The 21,997-nt window shown below is 45.9% G+C and overlaps 1 protein-coding gene across 1 annotated transcript in view; it reads right to left on the reverse strand.

Moving 5' to 3' along the window:
* Positions 1 to 19,980, reverse strand: part of LOC138569329 (C-X-C chemokine receptor type 2-like) — a 279,154-nt gene extending 259,174 nt beyond the window's left edge. Inside the window, exon 1 of the mRNA XM_069647210.1 lies at positions 19,893 to 19,980. The gene's annotated coding sequence lies outside the window, so the exon portion shown is untranslated. The remainder of the gene's footprint in view (positions 1 to 19,892) is intronic.
* Positions 19,981 to 21,997: the final 2,017 nt, after the last annotated feature.

Consider the following 21,997-nt stretch of genomic DNA (forward strand, 5'->3'; position numbering starts at 1 on the left):
AGTTGGGCATCTGCATTATGAATCCACGGAAGGTGAGTAGGCCAATATTTAGGAAGGCTAAGCTAAATTGAGTTTGAATAGTCCAAGGTGAACAGCATTAACACTAATGTGACCTGACTTTCTTCAAGTTGAAAAAGGGAAAAAATCCTTCTAAGCAGTTGCAGGGTAAAAAAAAGTCCTATTTAGCTATATACCACTGATTTGAGACTCCATGGTTAAGTTGGTGCTGAGCAGGATCTTTAGGTTTTTTACCATGGGGCAGGCTGTGGGCATGGGCTACTTGGTTTGTGATAAGGCTTTAAGGAAGCTATAGAAATATTTTGCCCAAAAGATTAATGTTTTAGATAGGTGCACATTTTCCTAGGTAACAGAGATTCAGTTTACAATTTCGTGGCAGATTTAAGGGACCTACTTATTCAATGTAATTTGGTGGGCGTTAAGGATGAGTCTATGCATGATCAGATAGTGAGGCTGAAGACTTCCAATAATAAGATCCAACAAAGGTTATGGCAAGTGAAAAAAAAACAATGTTGCAAGGAAAGTTGATTATAGCGAGTATCACTGAACTTAATACTAAATGTGTTACATAGGTAATTGCCAAAGGAGCGGAGATGGAGGAAATTTGTGTGAATATTTTATCAAGGCCAGTTTTAGAAGTTTTGACACATGGTGAACTTTGAGTTCCCAGGCCAATATGGGAGGGGCAAAGTAATGTGTGATGTGGTTAGCAAGTCTCCTACAGAGCTTCCTGCTGTCAGAGCAGTGCGCAGGAAGTGTGATATGGAAACGCATTAGGCTTGGGCTTGTAGCGCTACATGGAAGAACGAGACAGACAATAAGATAAGAAGACTGTAAATAGCATTGCCCAAAAAGGAATTATCTGTGAACAGTGGTGTGTATAATTCACCCATTGCTGATGCGAAAATTGCAGGTTTTGAATTGCATATGTTAGCGTACACTGGATCACCCTATACCTTAACACCACAAAATGTGAGTACAGATGTGTTTAAGGGACATGTTAAGGGTCTCAGTGAGCCTGCCCCTGCTGTATTGGCATATCAATTGTGGGGTATTTCCAAAGACTATTGAGATCAAAGTGAGATGTACAGGTTGAAGGTTATATAGCTAAGTCTCAATAGAAGAAGCCTTTTTGAGTGACGACAACAGAGGGAAATAGTTTTTATTTGTATTTGATTTGATTTATACCACGCTTGACGCCAAAGCACTGAACAGTAAGATAAAAACAATACAATCAGGTGAAACAGTACAATTTAAATAATAAGCAGCAGCAGTAATGAGGGATGAGGCTCAGTTATTGGAAAGAGCGGATAAGAGATTAGATCTGAGATTAGATTGAAAAATGTGTGGGAGGAACGAGCTATGGTAGAGATATGAAGGGAAATGGAAAGAGAGGGGTCAAAGGTGAAATCCAGGTCACGAGGAGAAGGGGACAAGGGAAGAAGGAAGAGAAAGAGAGGGAGGGTGGAATGGCTGCAGCAGGGAAAAAGAGGACCTCAGTCTTAGATGGATTAAGGTGCAGAAAGTGGGAAGACATCCAAGGTTGGACAGCAGAGAGACAGCTAGAAAGAGCAGACTGTAGAGACTCAGAAAAAGAAAGGAGAAAATGATTTGGGTATTGTCGGCATATAGATGGAATGACAGGTTGTAAGAAGCAATGAGAGCCGAAAGGGGAACAGTAAAGAGCGAGATTGAAAGATGACCCCGGACAGACCCATGTGGGACTCCATAAAGTAGGGGTTGAGGAGCAGGGGTCTTACCAGCCCGAGTGACAGAGTAGGAATGGTTTGATAAAGAAGAGTGAAACCATTCCAGAACAGAACCGAGATACCCAAAGATGTGAGAGTACAGAGTAGAACCATCTGGTCAACAGTGTCGAAAGTAGCAGAAAGATTGAGAAGAATAAGAATAGAGGAGAGTTTGGAGTGACAAGCAGGGAGGAGGGAGCTGGAGACATGCAGAAGAGCAGTATCGGTTGAGTGAGGTGGATGAAAACCAGACTGAAGTGGGGGAAAGAGTGAATGAAGATTGAGGTCGGAGGACACCTGAGAATAGGCAGCGCCCTCAAGGAGTTCTTTTTTAGCTGAAGACGGTACCGGTAAGCAGGTTCAGGACAATTGTAAGAATATTGATGGCATGCATTTTTATAAATGATATACAAATGTGTAAGACTGGCAAAATTGGCAAACTAAAGGTCTTCCAGGACAGAATTAAACTTTAGCAGGATATACTGTTGTGTGTACATGAAGTGATGCATGGGCCTTTATCAATGAAGGAACAATTGCACGAAGAGAGTGTATGACAAGGGTATTATTGAGTCCATCAAAGGCAGGTGAATGGTTGGCACCTATTGTGGTCACACTCAAGTTGGATACCTGCATGCAGATGTGTACTGATTCAAGAGATTTAAACAAGTCTACCTGGGTGGTTAGACATCCCATTTCCAATGTAGGAGTAATGCTGAATATGACGGGAAAGTCGAAGTGGTTTTTCAACATTAGATTCATCGTCAGTATACCACCAGATTGTGATTTATCCTGAATTCTGCCATCCTACATCATTCATAAAACCCTTTGGTGAATGGGGTATTGCTTTCCAGGAAACAAATTCAAATATTTTCTGAATGAGAATGTGAGCATGATTGGGTAGATGTGGTGCTTCTGAGTTTCAAGCAGTGTGGGATTACTGTTCAGAAGGAAAAGTGCCAAATGAAGGTCAGACATTTTGCATAGTTCGGCGTTTGCATCACTAGCATAAGGGTTAAGCCATAGTGACAGTCCTGTTGAAGCCCAAGGGTCTCGAGTGTTAAGGTGCAACTTAGCTCGTTCCTTGGGTTGATGGAGCTTTACTCCAAATTTGTCAAGAAATGTGCAAAAAAGATAGTATGTATTAGAGTATTGTTAAGAACAGCAATACTTCAGAGTCATCAGATGAATAGGATGTGGGATTCCAGAGTTTAAAATATGCAGGTGCCTGTTTTACAAATATCATTGTGGACTAGCCAGGTGGTGAGACAGAAACAGTGCAGGTTGGAGATGTGAACTGTGTTTGCATCGAAGATGCTGAGTGAAACCGTGGAAAGATGTTCTGTTTTTGCGAGAGAGTGACTGGTCGGTTATTGGGCCTTGAAGCATTTTACAATGTTTGTGTGGAGAAGGAGATTTGCTTTGAGGTCTGATTATAAACCTCTTCATAGTGTGAGGGTAATGAATGGATCTATAACATGCCAGCATGTCACTGGCTGGTGGTGATGTGCAAGGTACAATAGAGTTGATGGGATTCACTAGAAATTGGAGGATGTGGATGTTGATGAGGAGTTCATTAGAAGGAAAGTATCCATTTACCTAGGTGGATTATTCTTAAAGCTGCCACATGCAAATCTTGTAGGAGTGTCGGAGTAGCACAAGGGGCTGTGACTTTGGGTAAACTGAATGTTCAATGATTTTCATGTGTTGTTGCTTCAAAATATCTTCCCTATACAGTTGCATGATCATGTATCTCTTTTCTCTCTCCTCAGCATCTCTGCATGCACACCAGACCCAAAGCATCCCTTTCAACCTGTTGGGTCTAGGAGGGAGGAGAGGTAAGAGGCAATCCTTTTGAAGGATGATACAGATTTGTAGGTAGGGTGATCACACTGAAATACATGGCAAACACAGGGGCATCTTTGGAGGCTAAACATAAGTCTATATTCACACTCATATGGATGGTGACAATGGCCCTGGACTCATCATTACTTTCTCATCAAGCCACAAGCCCCGCATATGTTTCAATGAAATCGCCTACCCAGCAAACCTTCACCAGCCACCTATCATATAATTGACATTACTCAACAGACAAGACAGAGCCTGCTATAAGGGTTGACAAAGCTTTATTCTGATTCTTAATGACAACAGCAGAGGACATCAAAAAAGGACTTCACATAACTCCAACCTAACTTCCCCTCGCCTATGTTTGTTTTAGGCTGGCTCTTTCTGCCTTTCTCAAAAGAAGTTCAAATAACTTCTTCCAACTGATGAACAGCCTCCAACAAGGAGAATGGCCTTGCTGGGACAGTCAGGTGTCTCCTTCTGTACTCTGTAGGATGTCAATCAAACACAGGACTTAATTTCTCTTTCTCTCTTAACTACACTCTCAAAGAACTAGTTAAAAAAAAAACAAGAAACAAAAAGCAAGAGTATGAACTTTCAAAGGTCTTCTTTAGATGGTTCACACGAATTACAAGGAACCTCCCAATCAATCATAGGGCCTCTTTACGACCCTGCCGGTCCTGAAAGAACGGTGGCGGTAAAACCGCTGCCACCGTTGTTTCCAGACTGGCTGATTAAGAGTCCTGCAGGCAGGAGGTGTCACTCTCGCCAGGTCTGACCTGGCGGGATTTACACCACCCGCCTGCAGGCGGACATTGAAACACTGGCTCCGTCATAGACAGAACCAGACTCCATGGGAATGGGGACTTACAGAATTCCGCCTCTGGAATTCCCGGGTCACCGGGGTCGTAATGCCCCATTGATTCCGGGAATCACAGAGGCGGAATGTTAATACGGGTCCGGTGGTAACCTGCCAGTTTTTCTGTTACGGTTACCGCCAGACTCGTAATGAGGCCCATAGTCTCTCTATAGATCTTTCTCTGACAGTTCTCCAGCTTTTCTCTAGTTGATAGTGGAATGCGACCACCTCCGATCTCCTTGCAGGTCATGCAGGCATAGTTGAGTCTCTATCACAAGTTGCAGATACAGGTACAGATTATCCTTTACTTCATGACATATCCAAATGGGTTTGCTTGTCCCAGTTCCCAGAGGAGTTTAAGAGGGCCTTTCATACCTCTTTTCAATAGAATGTTGATTCCTACCCTCTGCACCACCTCTCTGCTCCCCTGGTTCTGACCCTCCATGATTGCACACTGCATGCTCATTCTTTCTCATGCTGTGCATTTAACCCCTTTTAAAAAATATATTTTTATTGATTTTCAACGGCATATATCAACTTCCTCAAATAACATTCCCTCCCTCTCCCCTCCCTTCCCTCCCTCCCCTCCGCCAAGACCCTTCAGGAGGTCGTTTAACCCCTTTTGATTGGTGTCAAACTATTTGCCCCTTTATTGAGCCAAGTCTGCCCTCTCACTACTTCCTGCTCTTTCTAGCTACCACATCTGTAGCCCATTCTGATTTCCATTGGTTCAAAACCTCCTCCTGATGTCTTTGTCCTATCACCCTCTGTTCTCTTCCACCAGCCACCTCCTACTGTCTTTCACCCACTGTCTTCAGAGGTTTCCACCTACAGACTTCAGAGGTTTCCACCTACCACCTTCAAAGGTCTTCCTCATACCACCTCTTAAAGTAACACTTTGGGATATCTTCCCGATAGCACCTCCTGATGTCTTCAGCTACTGATGTTTACCTCTTACCACCGCCTGATGTTTCCCTCCTACCACCTTCTGATAGTGCCCCTGCCACTTCCTGACAGTTCCTCTCACCATCCTGGTTGCTTTTCTCCAACCAACTCCTGAAGTTTCTTTTCACCCATTTGTCTCCAGCTTCCTCCTCTCCTCTATGTCTCCAAATTCCTTTAGCTGCCTCTTTCCCACATTTCCAATTTGCTACAACTGGAGCGTCCCGTTTATATGAGAGTGGGTCCTCCCCTGGGGCCTGCCTAGATGTTAGGGCCAGCCATGTGATTGGTTGCTCAGGGATTGCCTTTCCCCCACAGGTATAGGATATGCCTTAGCGTGTAATCCGAAAGAGGGTTGAACCATGGTTTTAAGAAGCCACCCCGCCATCTTGGATTACTTGTCTGTGTGAGTCTGCACATGCAGCTGTCAGCAGACTGCAGTGGAGATGCATCTGCAGTGGGAACTGTGGTAAACATTGTCTGTCCTTTAGATGTGTAGGAACGTTGCAGGTGAGTTCTGTCCTCAATCTTGCTGGGTCTGGTTTTGGGAGGGTGTGCATGGCATCACATGAGATTGTAGGTCTCCTGGCACGGCCCTTAAAAGGGCAGTTCAATTTGACCCAGCCTGTGACTGTCTTCTGCCCAGTGACGTGGACAAAGTAGAGTTAACCAGAGGATCCTTCCCATACCATCCCTGGGCCATTATCCACTGGTTTGAGTAGGTCCCCGGCCCCTAGACTGGCCCATTAGATTGCCCCACAATAAGGCAGATGACCTTGCACACCTCTAAAAGCTACTTCTCTTCATTGGCATCAGTGGTATCTCCTACTAAATGTATCTGACTTCAGCCTCCTTAGAGACTAAACAGGTTGAGCGGCATGAATGAGGGAAGTGTGTATGTCCTAAAGTAAAGAAGCAGGTGCATTATCTATAAGAACTGAACTATCTACCTCTTTTTATTGTTTATAATTGTTAATTTGGTTCAAGGGCCTTTTGAATTTGTTATAATATGTCCTGCAATAGACACATCATTTATAACACCTTCACAAAGCGAGGATGCCCTTCAAACTGTTATGTCTACAAGGTGGGCATAATATGATTTTTTGGGTAGGAAACCAGATGTCTTCAATGAATATTAACAATTATTCTGGTGGATGATTCTGCTGCTGTAACTGTTGTGGTAGGACTAGGCTGGGTGTGTTCCGGGTATGTCTAACCTTCATAATCTGAGACATATACTCAGAGCCCTTAAAGGAGTGACATAGGGCCTCATCACGACCTCCACGGTAACGCCGGCGGTATTAGCGCGGAGGTCGTATTTAAGGCCGGATTTAAGGGTCCGCCGAATCAGGGCCTCGGCGGATTTCAACCCAGCTCTGAGCTGATGTGAAATCCGCCGAGAATTCGCGCTCATCCCGCCGGCGGGAAATCCGCCGGCGGTATTAGCACGACCACCATAGCCCCCGGCGCTAATAGCGCGGGAACACGAGTTGGGCGGACTTGGAAGTCCCCATTCCCCATTGAGCCCATTCGGGAATGCCCCATTCCCCATTGGGCTCAATGGGGAAATTTCGCGCTCATACCGCCGGCGGATTTCCCGCCGGCGGGATGAGCGCGAATTCTCGGCGGATTTCACACCAGCTCAGAGCTGGGTTGAAATCCGCCGAGGCCCTGATTCGGCGGACCCTTAAATCCGGCAGTAATAGCGCTACCGCCGGATTTAAGGGTTACCGCCGAGGTCGTGATGAGGCCCACAGTGCTTAACTTTTCTTTGAAAACATTGCAGAAATCATCAGTGATACCTTGGTGAATGGCAAGAGATGATATACAAATATGTAAGTTAGCCAGTCATTGTTCTGCTGCATCCTGACCAAAAATACACCTAGATACACTCCATGGGTTTGCGTGGATGCCAGTTATATTGGCCCTCATTACGACCCTGGCGGAAAGGAGTTTACGCCGGCGTAAACCATGGCGCCCCTTTCCGCCTGAGTACGAGTTCCCGTAGCGCCATGGTGATTTTTACGCCTGCTTTTTGCAGGCGGAAAAATCCATGGCGCTACGGGACTTGTTGTTAATTACGCCACCGTAATTTACGGTGGCGTAATTAACGCCTTCCCCACTCCCATTATACCCTATGGGGCAAAAATGGGAATGGGGAAGGGTAAATGGGGATTGGGGACTTACCGCCCCGCCAAGGTCGGAATGGGGCGGTAAGTCCGCCAACCACCATGGCGGAGTTGGCAGCTTAGCGCCATGGACCATGGTGCAAATAGCACCATGGTTCTCCGCCAAGGTCGTAATGAGGGCCATTGTCTACTATGCAGTGCAGTAACACAATGTAGTTTTGTGTTTTGAGACAGGATTTACTTTCAGCAAGTCCTTAAGAAATCCAATAAGTCTTTTTATTTTATAGAAGGTGATGCAGAGTGGCAAACATTAATTCTAAAATGCAGCCCATGGGAGTCAATTCCAGAGCTTATTTGGTGCCTAATTTACCTATTTAACAATAAATCCTATACTTTGTTGACATTAAGAGTTAATAATGTTAAACTTAATTACTGTTACCACATGCAGTGATCGAAATGTTCACTGCATCATTCAGAGTTACAGATAATCCGGATTTTGGATTATCGTTAGACTCCAACAGGGATTGGAGAATTATTGCATGCACCTAGCTCGTGAATGCCTCCGCTTCCCACCTGCCGGATTTCTGTTAAATGGATGACAAAACCCATGATTGTATGGAGCAGTAAAAAAGGTGGTAGTACAAAATACTGCCTGTTTTACTGTTTCTGCACAACTCATAACAAGGACTATGGTCTAGTTCAACACTATGCTGCTTGTGATTTCTCTGATGTTTAAAATAAATACAATTGTATTTGTATTTAATTGAAGAACAGCAATGTCAATATCGATTAGAGATTACATAAAATGGCACTTTTACAGATGGTGAAGGCTTTCAGAGGAAAGGTGCCTATACAATAGTACAAAGTTGAGAAGAAGTGGTGAGCCAATATATGAACGGGTGAATGAAGAGGGATATAGACAAGGTACAAAACAAAACACAGGTGACTTCCAAAAGTAACATTAACCTAGGCAGTGAGTGCTGCAAACTAAAAATATAAAAATGACATTATTACACAGCACTGTGGGGTGTAGTGGAGTTGGGTAGGGAGGGGCGGTCCCGATGGAGATGGGCAAGTATGAAGCAGTAGCAGAAGTGAGAGGAGGAACGACTGGAGGGAAGGACAATGAGGTTGAGTGCAGGGGAGGAGTGGAGGGAACAAGATGGTGTGTTGTCAGATAGACAGTCAGCTAAGTACTAAGGAGCAAGACCATTGACAGCTTTGTAGACTAGAACATACTTAAAAAGCAGGCAATTGTCTATGCATACCCAACCGGTTCCATGTAATTTCATCGTGGGATGTTTTTCGCTGGTTTTTTACAGCGATTTTTTTTACGAAAAAACCCATCAAATTTGTTTAAAATTATTTTTGGGGATTTGGATTTATTCCCAAACACTCACACCCCATATATTTAATTTACTAACCAACCCCTAAAAAATTCTATGTGTTTTTTAAAAAAAAAAATTGCGGCAAAAAACCCAGCGAAAAAACATCCCGCAATGAAAGGGCGTCGTACCGAGCCAACAAGCATGATGTACGTAGGTAGAGGTGAGGAAGGATTTAAGTTGGGTGTCGCAAATGTGAGTAGCAAAGGTGATGACTCTGTAGTGGGAGGAAGGAGTAGAAAGGACTGCCAAAGAACAGGCCCGAGCATTAGTCAAGTTTGCTAAGCACACGGTTGAAGATTAGCGCATTCGGACAGTGGTGAACAAGAAATTGACACATTTTCCATATGTTAGGAAGGTTAATATGAGCAGTAGAGGCAATAATAATGAACTTTTGCAGTTGGATGCCGCTATCAAATAGGGACCCCAACGTTGCAAGCCTTGAGTAAGCCCGCAAGAAGGTCAGTTTGGAAGCAGGGAGGAGAAGGGATCCAAGGGATGGCGTTGGAAGACGATACAAAGATGACTTTCAGTTTCAATGAGTTCAACATGAGGCAGCAGAGAGCCATCCAGTAATGGATTGCAATGAAACAGCTGGGAATTCATTCCAAGATGCCTGGGGTGAAGGCGGGAATGGAGAAACACATTTGAATGTCGTCAGTAAAGAGGTTATTGTGAAAGCCAAAGAGTGATTAAAGTCTTACTGGGGCAGATGTATAGTGGGTGAAGACCAGAGATCCAAGGACAGAGGCATAAGAAACACTGGCAGTGAAAGGGTTGGGGCCAAAGGTTTGCGAGTTCCAGGAGATCTTAAAGGAGCAACCTTTAAGGTAGGAGGCAATCCAGGATACAGCAGATTTACAAAACCAAGGTCCTGAAGCGTGAGGGGAAGATGGGAGTGGTGAACAGTGTGAAAAGCAGCACAGAAGTCCAAAAGAACACATATAGATGGGAGTTTGGAGTGGTGAAAAGCAAATAGGAAACAGGAGACATGAAGGAGTGCAGCCTTGGTGCAGTGCCTGCTACGGGAGACAGATTGAAGTGGACCCCCAAGGCCATTATGCTCCAAGTCTTTGGGGATCAGGTTGAAGACCACCCACTCAAGGACCATTGAATTATGGGGTAGAAGGAAAACTGGGCGATAGTTTGCTGTGCCATTTGGGTTGGAAGAAGATTTTTTCAAAAGAGGTATGCCAGACCCAGTCAGGGAAGAGTCCAGTAGAAAAGTTAAGGGAGGCTAAAAAGTGCAGAGAGATTAAGGCGAGAGATTGAGACTAATGGCCTCATTAGGACCCTTGCGGTCCCGGTACTGGTAAGGGTCCGGCACCGTTCATTACTGGCAGCTGCATTCCGAGGACTGCTCCAGGACCCGCTAAGGAACGCCTGGTCAAACCAGGAATCCTTAGCGTGTCCGGTTAGCATCCTCCCCATTCCCAATGAGCCCTGTGGGGCTCAAATGGGAATGGGGAATGGTTTTTTCCAAAGCCCAGAAAAGGTCAATAACCGGGTCCGCCAAGGCCTGCAAGTCCCGGTTATTGGCCATTTCTGGGCCCCAGTAAAAAAACATTACCGACGGCAGCCAAATGGCACGGCTGCCGCCAGGGTCCTAATGAGGCCCTAAATCTTTGACCAGTTGGGGGCAAGCGGGTAAATCTGAGTGCAAGATAAGTTGGCACTGTAAAAGATGGGTGATAATTTGGCACGGGAGGTGGGGGGGAAGTGGTCAAGAGTAGAATGGCTAGGTGGAGAGTGGTGGAAAGATGGACGGTGGGGGAGGTAGAGAGGGGAAGGCTGTGAGAGGTGTCTTGAATTGTAGAGATGTTAGAGTAACAATAGTGAATACAGTCATTACCAGAGAGGACAGAGGTAATAGACATTGGCTTCGGAGGTCCGAGCAAAGCTTAGAGGGTAGATGAAAGTTTGCAGGGGTGATTGCGAAGATATGAGATTAGGTTTGCGAAGTAGGAGGATTTTGGCAGATTCAAGTGCAGAGGAGAAAGCAGCAATGTAATTTTTGTATTTTAGAAGTAGGCTGGTGGCCTGGGATTTTGCCAGTATCACATGTGAAGGTGCTTGCTTGCTTTGAGGGTCTGCATCTTAGAGGTGATTGAGGTCTGAAGACCGGGATGGGAAGGTACTAATGAGTTTACAGGACAGTATTGGTCAAAGGGAGTCATAAGTGCATAGTGAAAGCTAGAAAAAGCACAGTCAATGCAAGAGGCATGAACAGGGGAGAGAGATGGGAAAGAGGGCCTCACATCATCAAGGTAATGAGTAAGGGAGTCCTTCTTGAATTTCTTATTTGTCATTGGACAGGGTAGAGGAAGAAATAGGGTGGAGTGATTGAGAAATTAAAGTGAACAACAGAATGATGAGAGGGAGAGCGGTCAATGGGCAGGCTCGGGGAGGAGAGCAGGATAGAGAGAAAGACCAGGTCAAGAGAGTTCCAACTAGAGTAGGTAGGTGGGCCGTGGAGGGAATGGAGTGAGGGGTCAGATAGGAGAGAGTTAAGTTCAAGGCAGGCAGCATTCGGAGAGCTTGAGAAAATTAAAATCCCCAAAAATGACACGGTATGTCAGTGGAAAATGACTCATGGATAAGGTTCAGCTCAGGGAAGAGGGTGTTGAGAGGACCAGAGGTCAATAGAGAGCCAGAACAGTTAACGGAGCAGGAGGGAGGAATTGAATAGTGGCATATCCAAAGGAGGAAGAGGTCTTGTCAGAGGCAGTGAGGACAATGGTGAGGGTCTTATTGATATGGAACCCCACTCCACTGCCCTTCCTGGCATGTCGGGACAGTGGGGTAGGGCAGCAGAACCAGTATGAATAGCTGCAAGTGTTACAGTTTAATGAGGGGAGATCCAGGTTCCCATGATAGCAAGAAGTGAAAATTCAGATTGAAAAGACTCCAGGTGGTCAGTGATGTAGGAAGACTCGTTGCGCTCCAATGTCCACGTGAAAGAGTGATAGGAGGTCTGGGAGAGGAGCAGGTTCTGTGCGGTAGGAGAGGGGGATGAGCAAGGTTGGAGATTGTGGGCGAATAGGAGTTCTGGGTTTAAAGAGAGAGGGTGTAGGTGACAGGAGGGAGTAAGGTAGAGGTTAGACCAGGTTAAAGCTAAAAGCTATGAGAGAAGGGGAGGAGAAGAGTGAGCCAAGGAAGAAGGGGGTTAAGTCAAGTTTCATGGTGAAAGGTAAAAAAAAAAGGTGTTTCTGTGACATGTGGACCCTCAAATCAGCCCAAAACTCAAGCTCTTGAGTCGACGATGTATAACCCCATGGGTTATTTATTTACTTTCTCTGATGGAGATACTTCAAAACAGACTGGTTGCAGTTACTTCAGTAGACACATGTCACCATCTAATTAAATTACACATCACAGTACAGTGTACATTTTAAACACTGTTTTTGTATGTTTAGGTTTATGTGGAATGTATTGTTTTGATTTTGTCTGTTTCAGAATTTTTTTTCTATGTTTTGGTATTGTTCAAATGTTGGTCACTTGAGCTTTGTCCATTCATGGTTTGGTAGGGTAGTGACAGAATGTTCAAGCACCCGGATACTATTGGGTGGCCATATGTGGTTTCTTATGGCCTTTTGCATTTCTTTACTGTGTTTGATTGATAAAAACATATTTATATGAATGTATTTCATTAAACTGCATGTGCTGTTATTAAAATAATTCAATTTGACACTTTTTCCATATATGATTGTGTGTTTGTTGGGGCCGCCCATTGCCTTTATTTATATTTATGAAGATGGCTCAAGTCTTTCTGTTTAATATTGTTTTATTGCATTACACTTGTGCTCTCAGGCAGCAGGCGTTTCCCGTTGCATTGGATAAAAAAAACTAGGCCAGTGACAACAGAGGAGGAAGGGTGCAGCCCAAGAGGGATGGGTTAGGTGGGTGAGCGACCAGTAAAGGGCGCTGGCTGAGAAGGAGCCGGCAAAAGTACAGAGTTGGGCTAAAGTGAGGCTATCGGTGACCAGAACACAATTATCAGGCCCAAAACAGGAATACCGCTCCTATTATGGCTGATTTGGCAAAGATTGTAGTGCTCAGGAATTTAAATTAACAAAATGAATGCAACACCATTTCCCCCATTTGAAGTGAAGCTTACAAGACTTTATTTCTATATTTATTTATTTTTCAGTTTTAATAAGTGCAAACTGGACCCCAGAGGGCGCTAGAGCGCTATAGAATAAAAGATGCGAACAGAAAAACATAACACACAGAACAAGTTGCATAATCGTGAAACACATCAATGTGATATGTAATATTAGGGTGAAATACTTTAGTAATGTTAATTGTCAATAATTTATTTTGGCGGTTTGCCTAAAGGTACACAAGGAGAGCAATTCTCATACATTGCCATACATTGAAAAAAACAAAGGAAACATAGCTAACATTCGTTAATCTGTGGAGCCGCAGTCACCCACTGATCACATACTTTAAGTGCAAATTGTGCTCTTCTGTGCACTATCAAGCTGTCACAAATGTAGACTGTAAATTGTTCTCATCAGTGGAGAAAGCAAAAGTGAGCAACGTTTTTGTTAACAGCCAACAACAACATTTAAAATAGGAAAGTTACATTCTAAAATACCAGCAGAGGGATCAGGCGAGTACAAAGAAGGTGCAAGATTGGCCCTCAGCAAAAAAAAGTCAACCAAATTACATTCCAGATTGTCAGACAAATTAGACCAAAAACAGATAAGTGTGTGCAAGTGCAGATTTGCAACCAGCTTCAGAGCAGTATTTGCTTCATGTCAGGTGGCACTATTGGACTGAGGAGGCAGCATTGAGTAAGCCCCTTTGAAAGCTCAGCTCAGATAACTGGCCAGGGCAGAAGCCACCCTCACCTCCCAGCATGCCAGTGGGCAGGCGAAAGCAGGCCTGTGGTGCCTTATACCCAGGGGTCAAGTCCTAAAAATTAAATGGGGTCAAGTCCTAAAAATTAAATGGGAATTAATTAATGCAATGGGAAATAACATCGCCAGAAATTAGCATATCAAGGTGAAATATGCACATTTCATGAAATTGTCTTTGCATAACCCCCCAATTTGCACAGAACAAATGGCATTGGCTTTTCATAAAATCAACACACACACCCAAAACCAAGAGAGGATATTTTCTTCTAATAGTGTTTTTGAAAACGTTACAAAGTGTGCATGTTTTAAACTCCACAAGCACTAATACAAATGTTTTCCCTGGGACTTGCAGTAACGAAATGCAACATTTCACCTTTAGTTGCTTGTTACCTTTCATCAGGTTACATAGTGCAGTGGTGAAGTGTCCTGCCTACAAACCTAACGACTGTGATTCGATCCCCGAGGTCAGCTTTAATGTAATGCGTAAATTCAAAGAGGACATTCAATGTTTCTCAATTAGCTGGGGGGACTGAGTCCACACTCTGACAAAAGTGGGTGGACTTCGCCCCATGTACCCTCGACTTGACCCCTGCTTATACCGCTTACTCTTAGAATGCCCAGTAGCCCCATCTCCCTGATGTCTGAGTAGATACACAGTGTGGGGATTGCACCATAGTCTCTACTGCTCCACAAACACAGTGTGGGGATTGAACCATAGACTCTACTGCTCCACAAACACAGTGTGGGGATTGCACCATAGTCTCTACTGCTCCACAAACACAGTGTGGGTTAGCACCATAGTCTCTACTTCTCCGCAAACACAGTGTGGGTTAGCACCATAGTCTCTACTGCTCCACAAACACAGTGTGGGTTAGCACCATAGTCTCTACTGCTCCACAAACACAGTGTGGGGATTGCACCATAGTCTCTACTGCTCCACAAACACAGTGTGGGGATTGCACCATAGTCTCTACTGCTCCACAAACACAGTGTGGGGATTGCACCATTGTCTCTACTGCTCCACAAACACAGTGTGGGTTAGCACCATAGTCTCTACTGCTCCACAAACACAGTGTGGGTTAGCACCATAGTCTCTACTGCTCCACAAACACAGTGTGGGGATTGCACCATAGTCTCTACTGCTCCACAAACACAGTGTGGGGATTGCAACATAGTCTCTACTGCTCCACAAACACAGTGTGGGGATTGCACCATAGTCTCTACTGCTCCACAAACACAGTGTGGGTTAGCACCATAGTCTCTACTGCTCCACAAACACAGTGTGGGGATTGCACCATAGTCTCTACTGCTCCACAAACACAGTGTGGGTTAGCACCATAGTCTCTACTGCTCCACAAACACAGTGTGGGGATTGCACCATAGTCTCTACTGCTCCACAAACACAGTGTGGGTTAGCACCATAGTCTCTACTGCTCCACAAACACAGTGTGGGGATTGAACCATAGACTCTACTGCTCCACAAACACAGTGTGGGGATTGCACCATAGTCTCTACTGCTCCACAAACACAGTGTGGGTTAGCACCATAGTCTCTACTTCTCCACAAACACAGTGTGGGTTAGCACCATAGTCTCTACTGCTCCACAAACACAGTGTGGGGATTGCACCATAGTCTCTACTGCTCCACAAACACAGTGTGGGGATTGCACCATAGTCTCTACTGCTCCACAAACACAGTGTGGGGATTGCACCATTGTCTCTACTGCTCCACAAACACAGTGTGGGTTAGCACCATAGTCTCTACTGCTCCACAAACACAGTGTGGGTTAGCACCATAGTCTCTACTGCTCCACAAACACAGTGTGGGTTAGCACCATAGTCTCTACTGCTCCACAAACACAGTGTGGGGATTGCACCATAGTCTCTACTGCTCCACAAACACAGTGTGGGGATTGCAACATAGTCTCTACTGCTCCACAAACACAGTGTGGGGATTGCACCATAGTCTCTACTGCTCCACAAACACAGTGTGGGTTAGCACCATAGTCTCTACTGCTCCACAAACACAGTGTGGGGATTGCACCATAGTCTCTACTGCTCCACAAACACAGTGTGGGTTAGCACCATAGTCTCTACTGCTCCACAAACACAGTGTGGGGATTGCACCATAGTCTCTACTGCTCCACAAACACAGTGTGGGTTAGCACCATAGTCTCTACTGCTCCACAAACACAGTGTGGGTTAGCACCATAGTCTCTACTGCTCCACAAACACAGTGTGGGGATTGCACCATAGTCTCTACTGCTCCACAAACACAGTGTGGGGATTGCACCATAGTCTCTACTGCTCCACAAACACAGTGTGGGGATTGCACCATAGTCTCTACTGCTCCACAAACACAGTGTGGGTTAGCACCATAGTCTCTACTGCTCCACAAACACAGTGTGGGGATTGCACCATAGTCTCTACTGCTCCACAAACACAGTGTGGGTTAGCACCATAGTCTCTACTGCTCCACAAACACAGTGTGGGGATTGCACCATAGTCTCTACTGCTCCACAAACACAGTGTGGGTTAGCACCATAGTCTCTACTGCTCCACAAACACAGTGTGGGTTAGCACCATTGTCTCTACTGCTCCACAAACACAGTGTGGGTTAGCACCTACGTTGCATCTGCACATCTGTGCTGCCAACGTCAAACCATTCAGCCTTGCCTTAGTTAGAAGTGGCCTGTGCCATAGCTTTGTCACAGACGTTAAGTATGTAGGGAGTCCCCGGTTGTAGGGGAGAGGGGAAGGTAGAGTCTGACTTCGGGTCTAGTAGCCATTTCCTCCTCCCTGGTGTCTGCAAAGAACTGAGTAATCTTTAGCTTCAGAGCCTACTTCGGTAGCTTGAGTCACAGCTGGTTTCCAAACAGGCTCCCAAGCACAGAGTCAAGCCAACCAACTTTGCTCCAGCTTGTGAATGTCAACAAGTTGGAAACTAAAGTCTTGGGGGGGTCATTGCAAGTACCGGTGGGCTACCACCAAACAGACTTACCATTACCGGCAATTGGTCTACAAGAATTTCCGGCAGATTCCGATGTGCCAGTAAAGTAACTAACTCCCCATTCCATGGATGGAGATTGGTGAAATTGCCGGCTCTGGATATACTGGCACCGGTAATTCTGGCATTTTTTTGCCAGTGGGGGCAAGGTTTACCTCTAGCTCTTGGCTGGAGGTAAATCAGTGCCCCACTGGCAAACTTGTGTTTTCCTGATGCGGTGACCCCGGGAGGTAAACAAAGCGATCCAATCATCAAGGGCTGCCCCTCTCTTACACCCCTTATCAATCAATGTCTGTCTCCGGCATGATAGCCTACTCTTGCCCAATGCACCTCTTTTCCTAATTCTCCAAACCTTGACCCTGCCGCAATGATCTGGCTACCTTGCCCCATCTGCATCTCTGAACCCTCACACCCTCCCCATGTGCCTGTCTATCACACTATGAACTCCAACAATTTCCTGCTTGCCCCTTCTCCTGCTCTTACCCCCGTACACACTTACACCCACAGGGCCGGCCTTAGCTCTGGCAGCACCCAGGGCGAGGAAACGAAATTTGCCCCTCCCTCCCCCAGTGGGGAGTAGTGTATGGTTGGCACCGAATATGGGGTTGCTCTGCTAAATAGAGTGCCACTGCCAGACCAGCATAGTCAGTCCCATGCTGTCGCAGCCGCGCTCTATTTAAATGATTAACTCCCCGCTCCTGTGCTGGAGCAGGGAGTTTATCACTTCAATAGAGAGCCACTGCCAAACTAGCATGGGGCCGCCTTTGAAATGCTGCCCCATGCTGGTTTAGCAGTAGCGCCCTATTGTAATGAAAAGCACCTGCTCCCGTGCTGGAGCACCTACCTCCTACCACCAGCACGAGAGCAGGCACATTTCATTTCAATAGGGTGCCTTCACTCACCCTGCCAGCTCGGGGGAGCCTTTGAAAGACTCCCCCGAGCTGACGTGGCAGAGGAGTTAATGGGGGGCTAATATAGTGCCCCGGGTGACCTCCCGGGTCACCCATGCCTAAACCCAGTCCTGCACACCTACTCCATTACACACCCACTTCTGCACACACCTCTCACTCTCTCTGACCTTTGCTCCCTGTGATCGACTCTTTATTTGTTTGCCCCTCTTTCTCTCTAACAGACGTTGGTTCGCCTACTCTCTCTCCCCCTGACCCACTCCCTTTCCCTGGTCAGCTTTCTCTCTCCCTGACGCTCTCTCTGTCTCTCTCTCCCTGACGCTCTCTCTGTCTCTCTCTCCCTGATGCTCTTGCTCTCTGCCTCTCTTTAACTCATAAACCACCCTGGTCTCCGCGGACTCTCTCTCTCCCTCTGACCCACTCTCTTTCTGATCCACTCCCACTGACCCTCTCTCTCTCTCTCTCTCTCTCTCTCTCTCTCCCTCTCTCTCTCTCTCTTTCTGTCTGGCCCACTCTCTCTCACAGACCCGCTCCTTTCTCTCTCTGACTCACCCAGCTATCCCCTTCTATCCACTGGCTCTCACAGACCCCTGCCATGCCCTCCCTCCCTCCCTCCCTCTTTCTCCCCTATCCTCCGATACCCGCCCCTTGCTTCCCCTCTCTCCACTCTCACTCTTGGTCTCTCTCTTACACTGTCTCTTTCTCTCAGTCTTGCACGCTTGCTCTCTTGCATACTGCTTGACTCCTCTTGCAAACTGTCTTTCCTGCACCCTCGCACCTTCTCTCTCTCTCTCCCTTTGGCACCCAGGATGCTGCCTCGAAGCCTCCACTCACTAAACAATGTACCACTAAAATGACACAAAAAACAAAAATGCGTGGCACAAAATTCCAGACTCCATGCAGCAAAATGTGCTTTTCCACGGCGCAATAGCCTGGACCGTCTGTCTGTAAGGGAACAGTTTCCACATGTGTTCATGACTTATTCTAAAAAAAAAGTTAATGGTGGTGTTTGCCGCTCTCTGAAGCTCCTGCACATTAGAAGCCGTTCTATAGTATCAATCAGATCTGTTATGTTATAACTACTTCCTTTTCCTATTGATGTTTAAAATATTGTGTATTGTAGTATGAGGTTAGCAATTGTATGTTGTTTATTCGACTTATAGTGCCTCACTGACGTATCAAGATGGCCAACTGAGCCAGAAACACATTGCCAAATTTCGACACAATGGGCCTCATTACGAGGTTGGAGGTAGCCATGCCGTTTATACCGGCATGGCTACCCCCAAACTCGGGTCCGGCTCCGGGACCCGCAAAAGGGGAATTACTGGGCCATTCCGACCTCGGCGGGCCCGGTAATTCCGCTTGCGCGAGACCTGGAGCCAGTACATCCCCATTCCCATTTGAGCCCCCATAGGGCTCAATGGGAATGGGGGGGGGATGGTAGCAGCGGTACTGTTCATAACGGTACCGTTGCTACCGTCCTGTCCTGCTCGCGGGTGCTGTTCTGCACGCCTGGTCTGACCAGATTCGTGAGGATGCCCTAAAACATCTCAATATATTAGAAAAGATTCAGTAATGGACGTTATTGATGATGCAAGGAACTCAATGAATGTACCATTTTGGGATATTAGTTCAATATGTATTATCTGGCTTTTAATCTCCAATCTGGGTTGCTACCGGTGTGCACTTAGTTCATCTACCGGAGTCGAGGTGGCCAAGTTGCTCTTTGTAGTTATCCAATGAAGGGGCCCCTACGAGGAGATTTTTGCACATGGTGATCTGCCTGACATATAATGGCCTTACCAGAGCCTTTGAGGCTGAACATTGCATATTACGAACATATGTGTGCATATACCTTGTATGGCAGGCAGATAAATCCTCTGTTGTGGAGTTTTCAAGGCTGCAATTCAATTATGCTGGCAGCGCTTGCACACATGGGGTTATACCTTAGAATAGGCAGACTATACCAGGCATAAAATGGCATAATGCATTTCCCAGCTGTACGCACCCTGTAACTAAGTACCCTCCAAGTAACAGCCTCTCGATGCCCAAGGGCTGTTAGTGCGCTATACAAATGTATACATAAATAAATAAATAAATAATTGGGGCATTTGAGGCCACACTTCACATAAGGCTACTAACACGGCTGTCTTTATTCTATTACTTTCCCAATAATCAAGTTAAACTTACCTGCCTGTTACTGACAGTCGGTGGCTCCCTGCTTCACCTATGTGCAGTGGGACATTTGCTGCGCGCCAGTTCTCTGACACCGCCCCTGTTTCCTGCAAGCGTTGGAAATCTGTTGTTAGTGCTTCCGCAGTATCCCTAGGCGTTGCTCGGCACTCGCTCTTTAGCATACAGTGTTACAATGGGCCCCACATCATCCACCACCTTGGATTTGGCTAATCTCAGTTTTAATCTTTCATGGATAGTTCATGGTTGTTCATATGGTCCCCGTCCACCAGTAACACCCACAATCAACTACTGCCATAGAAACATGGGTTCCCATTCTACTCGTTCAATAATTCAGCTATTTCTTGCACTCCTCTCTACATCACACCCCGTCTCCATTGCCACGCCAGAGCTCCGCCAGTGCACCTCCTCCTGCATCTAATCAGATTGCGCCTGATTTTTTCCATTTTGGCGCTAGCCCTCCTAACCCGCTTGACTTCATTGTCCCACGGTGCTAACATATGCCCCGTGCTATATCCTTTGAGCAGCATGAAACATGATTTCTTCAAATTAGCCTTTTATTTGGCCAATTTAGATTCCAGTGGCCTATAGCTTACGTTTCTCTGACCCCATCTCCCATACTAAAGCCTTTTTGACGTATTCCCATTTTTTCAAACTTGGGTCTCCGGCAGTGCAGCACTTCTGCCTTTGAACGCAATGTCCTGGGCTCCTATTGCATGGTAGCGCCATGCCCTGATGGCTAGGTTGCAGCCAGGCCTGCTCCTAAGTGCCATACTATATATCAGAACATAGCCCCGGTGCACGAGGGCTTGTTTGGTGGGCCTAGCATCTTTTACCTGGAGTTGCCACTGTGATGCTCCAGTCAGCCCTAGAATGATGAAAGACCCCCAAATGCAGTACCTTGCCTTGTCTACCGTTTTACAACAGAATCAATTCATTCTTCTGCTGCAACTCGTGTGGCTGCGCGCTGGCTATGCTGGTTTACAAATGTGATTGATGATTAAACGATTTAATTTGATTACCTATACAATCCTGATCCCCTTTTTTGTTGCATGCATATTTATTTGTTTGTATTTTTGCATGCATATTTATTTATTTATTTGTTTATTTGTATTGCGCCGGTAACTCGCAAGTCTCGGGGCGCAGAAGCATGGACACGAGGTACGATAACAATTACCACGAAACAAGACTCAACGTTCAATTTATGTAGTGCATGCAGCACTGAGTGCATTCAGAACGGGTATGTCACGTTATTACTGCTGGCAATGTGGTGCCTGGAGCATGACATACACGTTCTCATCAGTGTACCAATGATAGGAAATCTATATATATATATATATTCTAATACACTGGAAGACAAAAATGGTAACCACTTAATGCCATATACGTTTTTAAAGTGTTAAGGGCGTGGCAGCAAGAATCGTCTACAGTGACTCACTCTTGGCCCGGAAGTTGTGTCAGCTGAGTGCATGAGGTCCGGGTTGTGGGAAGTTCACTGTAGATTCACTGAGGTAAGTGAAAGCTCATGTAAGTAGGTTTGGAGCCTTCGTTCATTAAAATGCTCGGGGGCACCCCCGCTAATGACACATGGGAATATTCAGTGCAGTGCTGCTCTGGCGCATTCTGTGCCCAATGCCCTTAATGTAAACGATGCTGGGCGACTCCTGCACACTCCGTGCTCATCAGCCACTGCGCGGTGGAGCAATGTTGTCTTTCTGTAGCAAACAGTCTTATGCTCCTCCTTTGTGGCCTGACATTGGCATTATGGGCCTTGGTAAGCCCATCGGATCAACTTTACATGTATTTACCAGATATGTATTATACCTGTGTGACATATATGACATGACACTTTATGAATCTGTGGTCATGCTAGGCAGATTGATTCCTGTGTGCTGTGCACAGATCCTCTGAGTATTGTCATAGGGAGGGATCAATGGATGGCTCTGAACCAAGACCAACGGTATGGTTTTTATTTTGCAGGGAGAAGGTGAGGATTAGGTTAGGACTGACTGTCCAGTGCCTGCCCACCATCAGAAGACATACGTTTACAACGTGCAGCCATCTTGTAGTAGTGTCCAGTAGGGGCACTGTGCATACCTAGA

Source organism: Ambystoma mexicanum, chromosome 2q (genome assembly GCF_040938575.1).
Source record: "Ambystoma mexicanum isolate Mex_15411 chromosome 2q, UKY_AmexF1_1, whole genome shotgun sequence".
NCBI classification, from domain to species: domain Eukaryota; kingdom Metazoa; phylum Chordata; class Amphibia; order Caudata; family Ambystomatidae; genus Ambystoma; species Ambystoma mexicanum.